Source organism: Euprymna scolopes, chromosome 7, assembly GCF_053919585.1.
Source record: "Euprymna scolopes isolate OS-2025 chromosome 7, ASM5391958v1, whole genome shotgun sequence".
NCBI classification, from domain to species: Eukaryota; Metazoa; Mollusca; class Cephalopoda; order Sepiida; family Sepiolidae; genus Euprymna; species Euprymna scolopes.
Genome location: NC_136488.1, coordinates 51,144,234 through 51,157,880, shown reverse-complemented (window position 1 = coordinate 51,157,880; position 13,647 = coordinate 51,144,234). Strand labels below are relative to the sequence as shown.

General features: G+C 33.9%; 1 protein-coding gene across 2 annotated transcripts in view; it reads left to right on the top strand.

The window, feature by feature from the left end:
- LOC145279739 (uncharacterized) overlaps positions 1-13,647 on the top strand; it is a 454,893-nt gene that overhangs the window by 112,347 nt on the left and 328,899 nt on the right. The gene's annotated exons all lie outside the window — the stretch shown is intronic.

The following is a 13,647-nucleotide window of genomic DNA, read 5'->3' as shown; positions in this document are numbered from 1 at the left end:
CTTATATAGGTAGAGAATAGCATCAGCAGTGAGATATCTACTGGATCGATAGAAAGATCCCACCATTTTTCCAGCGGCCTTGGCAACAGATTTGATATACGTGTTCCATTTAAGATCAGGAGTAATGGTCAAGCCCAGAAGCTTGTCAAAACTTGAGGCCTCCTGAAGACGAGAGCCATTCATTTCAATTGATGCCAAATGTGGATTAGAATGTTGATGATGTAAAGAGAGAAGCTTGGTTTTAGATGCATTAAAAGTAACTAGCCACTCCTTTCCCCATTGTACTACGTGCTCAAGATCAGAGGATAGAGAATTGGAGAGAACTTGGTCGTTTACTGTCTTAGATGTGGTACCATAAATGGTAGTGTCGTCAGCATAAATGTCTACAAATGATGTAAGGATATGATTTGGAAGATCATTAATGTAGATCAGGAAAAGAGTTGGGCCCAGGATGGATCCCTGAGGGACACCGGCATTAATACTGTGAGCTTCTGATTTTTGCCCCTCAACTACTACTCTTATGAACCTATCAGAAAGAAATGATTTAATAATTGAGAAGACTTTTCCAGCTATACCATAGCTAGCGATCTTATGAAGTAAACCTTTATGCCATACCCTATCAAAGGCTTTAGATATGTCAAGAGCAATTGCCCTAGAAAGATTGCCACCGTCGAGAGATTTGCTAATCCTATGCAATATAACTGTAAGGACATCTGCTGTAGATCTAGCAGAACGGAAACCATCTTGGTTAAGAATTAAAATATTGTAGTTTTATTAATGAAAGTAATTAAAATATCTTGATTATTCATTTTTTTTTTATTATTTATAATTCTGTCTGCTGCAATTATCTAAATATATAAAACAAACACTTTAAAGGGAGCAGGTATTTTTCTGCTCAACTCTTTTAAATAATTGATTAAAATGTACTTAAAATGGAACATGAAATAAAATCTAGCTGGACGTCCGGCGTTGCCCAGTCATATAATACGCTTAAACATGACATTTTAATTTATGCAGATTGCGTATGTATTATTATAGAATCCATTTTATAGAATCATTATATATCACGAGGAATAATATTCCCGGTTGACTAATTCGCAAAAAATTTTTTAAAAATAATTTTGTTAATCAAATTCGATTTACATTTGTTGGCAATATCACATCAACTGATATTTGGGCTTGATGATCTTAAAAATAGTTTTTCTTCTCTTATAGATGAAAAACAAGAATTTTTACAGGGGGAATATTTTACATTACACAAGCTAAGGTTACACCGGTGTAACGTAAAATATTCCCCTGTAAAAATTCTTTTTTTTTTTTTTTTTTCTTTTTTTTTCTTTTTTTTCTTTTTTTTTCTTTTTTTTCTTTTTTTTCTTTTTTTTTCTTTTTTTTTCTTTTTTTTTTTTTTTTTTTAAATTTTTTTTTTATCTATAAGAGAACTATTTTTAAGATCGGATTTTTTTCAATACTTATTGGATAAATTTCTGTAGAAAACATGCCAGAAATATAAATTATATTTGTCTGAAATTTGCAAAAGATAGGCTCAGCCATTTTGGAACCTATGAGGAAGGAACTCTCACATATACAGTGGCTCACAAGTGATCTACTATTGGATAATATCCATGCCACTTATTTTTTTCCTTATTTTTTTCACTAATGGATAACTGCTTGTAAAGGCTTAAGGGCCACTCAAGGATAAAGGTTTAAGAGTCTGTCGAATGGATGATAATCACCGCAAGAGAACTGGAAACAGTTGGTGGGATTAGTAGATTACCTAAGAAAAATTTATTATCCATGGGGCCCAGCTCATTAAGTATTTGCTTGCATTAAACTTATAGACGACCATGCTGTAGTCAGTTAGAAAGCAGTCTTTATTTTGTTCCACAGATAAAATGTTCTCAGAAACTTTGCTCATGAAAGTTAATAGATATTTATTTCGCTAAGATTTTTACCAAAACCATCTATTATTTAAAGGGCGCGCATGTGTGTGCGTTTCCCACTAAAAGTTAAAATCTACAAAACAAATGTCCACAAAGTTCACAAATTCTTGATCAGACTTACTCTGGATAAATAATTTTCTTTAAATATTCAGTCAAACCTAGTTTTGTCGGGGAGCAGGCAGTTTTTCACCCATTTCCAATGTTGCTTTAGATAAAGTGGATTTGTTTGTCTAAATGAGGAATGGTCTTTACCAAACTATTCTGTCAATTTTTAGTCTACAGGCTTGAAATTTTAATATTTAGACCTGTGGAACAAATTCAATTTGGTTTTTAGCTGGTGAAAATAGCTGCTAAGGAGTTAAAATTGTAAAGAACTTAGCAGGTGTAAGTCGACTAAACGTTATTTTTACACATGACAAATATACATTTTTATTTTTAATGTTTTTTTGTATGGATTTGGATCTGACGGTAATGAATAAAGGTGGAGGGTTACATGTTTTGATTATAGCTGATGTCACCCATGTCAATTTTTTTTTTTTTTACTTAAATCACTATTGCATATAGGATACAGTATAATAATGTAGAATTGCCTCTATAATCATAATAAATGCAAAATCTGTATAAATTAAAATATATTTACGCATATTTTGCGACCAGGCAATGCCAGGCAATGTGCTAGTCTATTAAATAAAGGAGAGGTGAATGACTTATTAGTTTCAATGCATTAAAACTAGAAAAAAATGGAGATAAAGGGGGGGGGAGATTGAGACAATTTCAGAGATAGTTTTAATATAAAGATGTTACACACTTTTTAATCTCTCCAATGTCGATTAGCCTACCCCCCCCCCACCAGTATTAACTAAAAGGGATTTAATGTTCCAATATCCGATTGAGGATTTGTATTTGCTTATTTTTCTGAGTGTTGGAAATGATGAGAAATAGGAGGGATTTATTTATTCATTTTTTTTTTTATTATTATTATTAGTTTCACTTCAATCTTTGTATTTCATCAACATATAAACACGCAATGCCCTCTTTACTTACAACATTTGTTTCGATCGATTGTATCCCCCCTCCTTTTTAGTTCAATAGAATAGTAAGTAGCATCAGCAGGAGCAAGTTGTCACATCTGCATATTAAAATAAACTAGATTACTCGTGACATGTTGGGTCACAACTGTCACAACTATTTATTCCACTTTGATTTCATTCGAAAAATTCATAAACTGTAACAGATGTTAAGACAAACACCAATAAGATTGCAGATCCTTTTCCAGATGAAAAACAACTTGTTGTCCACAACGCAGAAAACCCTTGAAGAGGTCGATTGGTTTAAATATCTTGGTTTCATCATCACCGCAACCGGTTAAGGGGAGGAAAACCCAACAGTACAATTCACATTCACTGCAAGATTCACTCCCTCCAAAAATCTTTTCTTGCCAGCCGCCTTTGTTGATTTGACCGTCCTTAGACAACACCCAAGTGATTTAATTTGTGAAGTCATTGACCCAGCACCACTACCAGGTTGGAAGAAACGTTGCAGTGATCAACTCAAAACCTGGCTCAGGACAGTAAAGCAGGATGCTGAACTGATTCTGAGTCCATCGCTGGAATCACACATTGCTTTTTTTTTATATAGGAGTTACCACTTATCAAGGCCCGGAGGCCACTCAAGGATAAGGGTTAATATATGTACAGTAGAAAATTGATTACTTAAGGGTACGGTTCAACAAGAATTTGTTTACGTTTGACTTGAAGATGACTAAATTGTAGTTAGCTGGAAAGCAGGCGAACGAAAGAGCTCCGCAGGTGTGCAATTCTAAGAAAGCTTTGTTTATGGAATCTGCATTTAGGTTTAGGCACAGATAAAGAGTAGGGGAAATTATTGATAGTGGTTTCAGCTAGACAAGTGTTTTTTGTGAAAGTTTGGGGAGGAGGAACCATAGATTGGAGCTCAGACGAGCACTTGTCATGAAAATATTGATAAGACAGAAACAGGCTCTCAACATCTCTTCTGTAGGAAAGAGGTTGCAGGGAAGAGAAAAAAGCTTCCCCCACTAGGCTATGAAATCTATTTTGAACTCTAACAAGGTAGGATATGATCTTTCTAGCAGCTCCTACCCAGATGTGGCAACAGTACTCCATCCTTGGACGTACCTGGCTTTTATATAGGTAGAGAATTGCATTAGCAGCGAGTTATCTAATGGAGCGGTAGAAGGATCCCACCATTTTTCCAGTGACTTTGATAACAGATTTGATGTACATGATCATTTCAGATCAGGAGTAAAGGTCCGACCTAGAAGTTTGTCAAAACATGGAGTCTCCCCAAGATCAGAGCCATTCATTTCAATTGATGCCAGATTGGGATCAGAGCATTGAGGATGTAAAGATAGAAGTTTGGTTTTTAGATGCATTAAAACTAACCAGCCACTCCTTTCCCCATTGTACCATGTGCTAAGATCAGAGAAGAGACAATCGGAGAATTTGGCCATTTACGGCCTTTGATGTGCTGCCATAGATGGTTGTATCATCAGCATAAATGTCTACGAACGATCTTATAACGTGATTTGAAAGATCATTAATGTAGATCAGGAAGAGTTGGGCCCAGGTTGGACCCCTGAGGGACTCTAGCATTAATACTGTGAGCTTTAGATTTCTGCCCATCAACCACTACTCTTATGAGCCTATCAGAGAGAAATGATTTAATAATTGAGAAGACATTTGCAGCTATACCGTTGCTGAAGATCTTGTGAAGTAGACCTTTATGCCATACCTTATCAAAGGCCTTTGATGTGTCAAGAGCAATTGCCCTAGAAAAGAAGCCTCTGTCGAGAGATTCACTAATCCTATGAGATATAACTATTAGCACATCTGCTGTAAATCTAGCAGAACGGAAACCATATTTCATGTCACTAAGGTTATTTTTTCTGAGGTGGTTGACTACTCCGTTTATCAGATTCCAGCAACTTGCTCATGACGCAGAGAAGACTTATTGATCTGTACTAAGAGGGAGATGATAGATCCCCTGAATTCTTAAATACAGGGTATACTGATGAGGCTTTCCGGGGTGTTGAGAAGCAATTCTTAAGAACGCTTAAACAGCTTTGTAAGTACAGGAGCTAGTTCTTGTTGAATCTTTTTCAGCATTATAATTGGAATGCTGTCAGTGCCAGTTGCTTTACTGGAATTAAGGTTTTTGATTAGCTTGGTAACATCATACACAGATATTTGTATGCCGCAGAGCGTGTTTTCTGAGACAGGGGGAAATATGGGGAGTTGATAACCTTGGTCACATAGGGTAGAATTAGCTGCAAAGAGTTTGGCTTTGTCTGATGCTGACGAGAATATCTCAGGGCCATGGATGATAGTTGGGATAGAGCATACGCTTCTGTTCAGGATCATGTTTGCTATTTGCCAAAACTGGTGGGAACGTAGCTACTCAGCTACTTTGAACCTAACAGACTGAGCATACAACTCGCTCACATTCTTTATTACTCTTTTACAATGGTTGCTGGCAATCTTGAAAGCGGATTTAGTCTCTGTACAACTTTTACATTGGAAGCAATGGAAAAAGTGATTTCTGTGCGCAATGGCAGCAGCACATTCTGAGGAGAACCACAGCTGGCCGTTAGGTTTTTTTCTGGAATTTTTTGGAGGGTATAAAACAGTCTATAACTACAATTAACCAGCTTGCACTCATAACAGAAGCAGTTTGGGATTGCCATGTCTGGTCAGCTAATGTTCAGGACATGGTGAACTTGTTGAAAAGAGCCAACCCAACCAACTTATATTACATAGTCGGCACCAAATTGAACATTTGTTATATATTGTTCTTCATCTGAGTTCTCACTAGTGTTATCATAGAGGGGCGCCAAATTGACGTTTGGTGTATCCCATCAAAAAAGGATTCCGTGTGCGTATGATTGTCTCTAATATAAAGGTTGTGTGTTTGATTATCATAAAGGGAATCGTGTGTGTGACATGTATTTTCAGAACCTACCTCTGCTTCTTCGATGTTGGACCATCTGGAAATTTCTCATCCTGGAGGGAGACTTGATACCTGTCTGATGAAGATTTATCACTCCAAGACGATGAATGGGTTTTATAGTTTTTATTTCACTTTCCCCAGAGGTCCTGCAGAAGTGGACTTGAAATCGGCTTGTGTGGGTTCTTCTTCTACACACGTCAGCGTTCGTCTCCCCCCTCCCCAGTTAAGAGGGGGAGACAACGGAAAAACCGTCCGTCTTCTTCAAAGCCCAAATCAAATCTCACCGATCCAGGCAACCTGACCACGTCACACATACGTAATCTGGTCAGCTGACCTTCGGTTCTGGTAAACGTGTCTACCTCCACGTTTACTCATCTCTCTCTCTCTCTCTCTCTCTCTCTCTCTTTCTCTCTCTGTAACATCTCTCTCTCTCTCTCTCTCTCTCTGTAACACTTAGAGTGAATGCTGCAATCATGACCATTATTATAATGGATAGACATCTTCTTACCTGACTAAAAATAAGTTCCTTTACTTCTATTCAATTTCTCTCTGTATGGAAGGAGACAATGACAAAATTATGAACATTTAAGATTTGAGAAATAATCTGGGTTTCGGTAGTTTCTATATTATAGATAATATACATGTAAAGATACTTATTTTTCTATCTAATATACACACACGTTTATGATGTATATGGATACACTATGTAAATTAGAGAGTAAGATAAGCAATTACCAAATGCTGGAGAAAAAAAAAAAACTATATATATAAAGTAGTAGCGTTCCTACATCTCTCACCACTGGATTGATTATGACCAAACTTGGCATGACGATGGTCTCCCACCTAGGGATGTATCATACCATTTTCCAAGGTCATAGCACTAGCATGCACACACACATATATATATATACTCTCCTACATCCCATTCCCCTGGACCAATTATGACCAAACCTGACAAGATGGTCTCCGACCTAGGGATGGTATACACCAATTTTCAAGATCAAAGGTTAAGGTCATATTTGATTTGGCTCTTAAAACATCCACTTACTGTAAGGGTACCTGTGAAGTGGGTACTAGAGTGTACAGCAAAAGCCCTATGCAAAGCGTGGGTATCTTTGCTAATATTTCTATAAATATTCATGGAAACATAAAAAAATATTTGGTTGAATTAAGACATTGAAAGAGGGCAAAAGAAATACATAGATAACTAAGTGAAAGATTATTGACTAGTTAATTCCAAATTATGGTTAATTAAAATCAATAAAATATATTTCTTCAAACGTAATTCAATTCCATAACTAAAAAATACATGTATTTCATGAAATAAAGAAAACATGTATCTTATGTCCATAGGAAAAATAGACTCGGATTTAGTATAACATAATGTTGTTGCCATATCTGCAGAGAAGATGCTTAGAGTCTCCTATCCTGCCTTGACAGTTCAAAGCCTGCTTCAAAACCTAGTAGGCAATGCCTTTTTATCCTTCCTGCAATCTTTCTCACAGAAGAGATGTCGCGAACCTGTCTCTACTTTACTATTATTTTCACGTAAGTGCTCGTCTGAGTTTCATCCAATGAAACGATTTGTAGGGATCATTATGTCGGCTCCGGCATCGAATTAATAAAATGAAAATGCAGTTACATATGTACATTTATTTGCACACAATGGAAAAAGAAACAATAAGACCATGTGTGTGGTTGCACACAAACGAGCATGCATGAGGTTGAAATGTTCGTTGTGCGTATATGTTTATTGTGTATGCGTGTGTACACAAGAGTTTGTTAGTGCAAATTGTATTGTCTTGCCTTGTAAACAGAAATGTGTCTGTCAGGGCATCTAGAAAAATGCGCCTGTTCACATGGATTGTTCAATGAAAAAGAGGGAGACTTAGCTAGATAACGGAAGTAGCTAGAGAGCATAACAGGAAGTAGAAACGCCACCTGTCGGACAAATCTGAAGTTGAGACAAGGGCAAATAATCGGTGCATAATTGAGATATGTTTGTGTGCATAGCATATCAGTCTGAAAAGCATCTGCCCATAGGTCTCTCATCGCTAATAAGGTAAAAGTGTTAAAAGATTCTGAATGCTGAGCTTGTTTTAGGGAAAATTCACCATCCCTCGTTTATTATCGATATATATTAGTTCAGAAGTCAGCATTTTGTAATGAAAAGGATGGCTATCACCATGAAAGGGAATAAGCAATTCATTGTGTATATCAGATTCACAACAGGTTCTCTATTCAGAAGTAGAGAAATCTTGAGCTCCATGGTTGATTTAGTTACCCTTTATAGCCAGTCTAAGTTGCCATGTTTTTCAGTAGAAATACAAACTAATATGCATTGTTTTTAATCCTGATGCACAGTTTAGTAACTTCTTTTCTTTTTTTTTTTTTTACATAAGTCACCACTTATTAGGACCTGGAGGCTACTCAAGGATAAGGGTTTATGAGTGTACAATATACAATATTGTAGTTTCAATGGGACAATATCGTAGTAATCGCTAATAGTGGACATTTTGTAAATTGGATTACTTAAGGGGACGGCTCATCAAGAATTTGTTTACGTTACTTAAAGATGACCAAATTGTAGTCAGCTGGAAAGCAGGCAAACTGAAGAGTTCCAGACATGCAGTTCTAAGAAAGAAGCTTTGTTCATGGAATCTGTTTAGCCACAGATAAAGTGGGGGAAATCATTGATAGTGGTTTCAGCTAGATGAGTGTTTAACTAAAATATTTTCCATTACTTTTTTTAATCGTACAAAAATTTACCTCCATCTTGCATTTTTTTATTAATTGCCTCACCCCTCAGTTCATTATGCAACAGCAAATTGCATCAGCAGAAGTTATGTCTGCATATAAAAATAAATTACATTACCCCTGACCCACTGGGTCACAGCTATTATCACTATGTATTCCACTTTGATATTAAACAATAATTTGTAAACCGTTAGATATCTGTTAAGGTATTCTTCTTGCATAAATAAGACAATTAGTTTTATTTTGATGTAGATGTAGAACGACTTGTTATTTTATCTAATTTGCATACGCATTTATCGTAGCTGTTAAAGATATCAATATAACTTTTAATCTTGAAAGTATTCCAATTTAGTAAAATAAAATGGTGTCTACATTATTGATATTTTGTTTAAAACAATCTTTTGTCCTCATTAAAGAGAGTCTCTCAAACTGTCTTTCTGCATCCCATTGGAAGCATTTTGCAACCAATATTTTCAAATCTTAACTCTAAATTTGTCCTTTTCATACAGAGAGAGAGAAATTGATGCAGATTATATTGAGCTCCAGGGTTCAGTCTATTTTCATGTATTGCTACTGACTAATCTATTGAACTGGCATGGGGGGGGGGTACAATTTATCGCAGTAATGTTCACATTCCTTTGAATTGTGTGGGTTTTTTTTTTTTCATTACCAGGTCTGATAATTGCAGCTATTAAAGTTAAGATAAAATTTGATTTCCTGTATTCAGACTATATTTGGAGCATTATGAAAATAGTAACATTAGCTGTACGTACCCAATATCGCCTAGGAGTCATTTTATTTTATTTTATTTTTTATTTATTTATTTTTTTAATGTTTTTTTTGGGGAGGGGGTAACCACATTGTTTCCTTTTTAAATAGTTGAAAATTAAATTTAATTATGGTATCCTTTGGTGATTACTGCTTTAAAGTCCAGGAAGTTGTCGTGCTATCTTCTCTGTGGTTTACCTCTTTTTGTTTTTCACCCTTCCACCATTCCTTCTAGATATACTAGATCACCAATCAATCGGTTCTTATTTTAAGTTGTCTTAATTGTGTGGCATATCACTTTCGACTTGGCATTCTAACTTTTGATCAAAACAAGGCTAGTTTACTGGTTGAGTTGGTATGATGTTGAAACCTTCGCTGAAGTCGGTATATCACTGAGACTCGCCTCAAAGCGTCTTCAAATTATCTTCCTCCTATGGTGGAATAATGTGACACAAGAGTTGGAAAGTGGGATTTGAAAAGTCAGCGCCCTAGATATTGGCTTCCTGACTTTAATGCATCAAACATTAATTTTTTTTTTTTTTTTCACTTCACAAAATCAATCATGTTCTGCAAAAACAAAAATAATTTTTCTCTACAAAATGATTAAACTAAATACCATGAATAATTATTTGAAGATATAAAGAACTTGAAGCATAAAATGTTTTTTCCAAAATTACAGAATTTGGCATTAAATAACCTCAAAAAGGGTTGATATGCTTTAAATAAAAAGCCAACTAAATCCCCCCCCCAAAAAAATATTCAATTGTCACTTTACTTACATACCTTTCCACCCAATCAACATTTAATACGTCTTTGGACTCCACACAAAAAGTGAATATTATAAAATGTGAAAAAATAATTAGAATAATTAAAAAAAAAAAAAAAAAGATGTTTATATGCAAAATGTAAAAAGATATTGGAGGCGGGGGGTCTCTTATGTAATCCTGTGCAAGATATTTAGTTTTATTTTCAGTTTTGTTTTTTGCCTTCAATTTTAATGTTTAAAAATTAAAAGGAAAAAAAATAATCAGGCTTGCTTTATTCTTTACAAAATTTCACAGGTATGAAATGTATGTAAAACAATTATTTGACTTTCAATAACCTACAAGAATTGATATGCTTTTCAACAAAATACTGCCTTACAATAATAGGGTGTGAACAGATCCCTCCCCCAAAAGTGAATGAGCAAAAAAAAAAAAATTTGTAAAGGTTACATTTCTAAATCATGTCATAAAATATGACACCCACAAAAAAGACCAGATTCTCTTACACAAAATGCAGCTACTGAATTCTTCTGAAGTCTTAGTACACATAACCTACTAACAAGCACGTTAATGCCACATATTTACAAACATTTAATCCAGTAGAGTGACATCCATATTAATGGTTCAACATTTTTAATTGTACTTACTAGTGAATCTTAAATAAATACTTAATTGATAAGAATTACCATGAAGCAGGTGAGATAGTATTATCTTATTTTGAAGCTAGCCCCCTCTCCACTCGTGCTACTAAACTCAACTAAACGTGCTTTCTGAAAAGTTGGCTAATGAATGGATCTATGTAATCATTTTGCTTATCACTTTTTTTTTTTCTAACTAGTTAGCATAAGTTATGCTGCCAAGACGCAATACACTGAATAAAAGGGAAGTAATTCAAACTCGATACAGTAGTAGTAGTACAATTTTCTTCATCTTTGTAAACAGGAAGCAGACGATAACTGACTTTTCAAAAATTAATTTAATTGCAGAAGTTTTAGTTCAGGAAATGTACAGCTTTACAAACAAAATATTTATTATGTGGAATTTTTTTATTGAAAAATAGTTAGGAATAACATTAATCAAAGCTAGCTATTTGTGTTGTTCAAGAGGTTTTTTTTTTGGTTTTTTTGTTTCACATAAGATTAAAAACAAGACTCCAAAATATTTAAGTTTATAAATATTACAAAGCTAAGAGCTAGTTAGTAAGCAAACAGATGAGTGTGCTTATTACCTGACAAATGCAGGGAGTAAGGAACTGGCTACATAATGTCAGTCTTGTGGGCAAATGAAAAGGTAGATGAGTGAATATCAATGAAACTCAAAATAGGATTTTTAATTTTGTTGTAGTCTATCCTATTGCATTTTTTATTTTAATGAATATTTGATTAAAAAAATAATCATGAAATGCGTAACTATCAAAGTTACATTTGAGCAGGAAACATGTTTCAAGTGTTATCTCTTAATAAAATTCTATGTAATATTTTGATTGCAGAAATTCCCCTCTGGACCAAAATATCATAGGTTTGCAACAAGAGATGCCACATACAAATTTATTACGTCTATACTATTAGTCACTATCTTGGTAACTTTAGAATGCCTTTTTAGACACATTTAGTTGTTACATTATCCCAATCATAACCATCTTTTAGAGGAAGTAGTTCCTATTTTTCCTTTAAATAACAAGTCCTCCTACCACCCCCACTCATCACCGGCAGGAATTTTACACTTTCAACATATCTGGGGCACCCTTATTAACTGGATCCTATACTTTCCATTTCCAAATTCAAAAATAACTTCTTCCTACTCATATTCCACCAAATCTCATTGGTTGATAGCTGACAATTCATTCATTCCAGAATCTAAATCTTATTACAGAAACACTCCAGAAATATGGTGTCACTTATTAAATAATTTTTCGACATATCGGCACATAATCAATTTTTTTTTTTTTAATTTACTCAAATTATTTCTTTACTTACACTAAATAAAAAAATAAAACAGATTAAAGTGATTATTATAGCTGAGACCTGGATTTTGACACACTAGAAACTGACAGTTTATTTACTTAAAAAATCTTATGTATGCTTTGGAAGCCTTTAAACTGTCTATTCTTGACTTTGACTAAAATTCTTTCTTTTTACACTAAATAAAATACAACAGATTAAGCGAAGAACATAGCCAAGACCTGGATTTTGCTGAAAACTTACAGTGACCTATATTGCTTGACGCTAACGTTTAATCTTAACCAGAAATTGACAGTTCATATACTTCAAAATCTCTTATGTGATTTTGAAGACTTTACTCCAGACTATTTGAAAAGTGTGCGTGTGTTAGGTTGTGTGCGATACTGTGTGCATGTGTCAATCTAATACTTGCATCAACCAGATTCACGTGGCCAAGCAGGTACAGCTAGTAAAATAAATATTTTACTTTTATTACAAAATTAGATTTTCTAAAATTCTTAATTTTAAGGTCAATTTAATTGAAGAAAGTAACCAGCAGTCACACTAATTTCTTAATTTAAATTTTTTTTTTTTTCCTTTCTAATAAAATTGATCTTTTCTAACATGAAGATTTTTATACATCTATACAGGATGTCCAAAAAATCGCTGAAGCATTTGGAACTTGAATAGATTCTTTATTTTTGTTATCTTTCTATAATTTCAACACCATCTGACAAAGACATTATGAAATCAAAAAAAAAAAAAATGCTAAATTCAAACGGTCTTTATTTATGAAAAATAATATCTTTTAAATGTTGCCTATTTTCAGCTTTGTATATTTGTGCTCTTTCCAAAACATTATTCATGACAGATTGCAGAATCTCTGGATTGCGATTTAACTCCTTTATTTAGTTCCATGAGCTGGCAGACCTCGAAATGTCAAACCCCAAACCCTGCAAGAATTGAAGGAAAACGTCAGGAACGAAATAAGGGAGTTAAATCACAATCTAGAGATTTTGCAATCCGTCATAATGTTTTGAAAAGAGCACAAATATGTGAAGCTGGAAATGGGGAATATTTAAGACATTATTTTTTATAAATAAAGATTGTTTGAATTTTGCATTTTTTTTTTTTTTTTTTTTTTTTTTTTTTTTTCTTTAATTTCCCAATATCTTAGTCTGATTGTGTTAATATTACAGAAAGATATCTTCAAAAAATAATCTATTTAAGTTCAAAATGCTTCAGTGACTTTTTGGATACCGTGTGTGTGTATAAACAAATAGGAATTAAAATAATTTTATGGATACTTTTAGTATTAGTCCCTCTTACAATTTTTATGAATAAGATTATATAACAGCTTTTACCTGACTTTTTTTTTTTTAATTTATCATGCATGTGTTAAGGATTACTAATCAGAAAATTTTAAAAAATTGGGACTTTTTTTATTTTAAAATTTTCTTATAGCCTATTTTCAGATTCCAAAAAACTTAA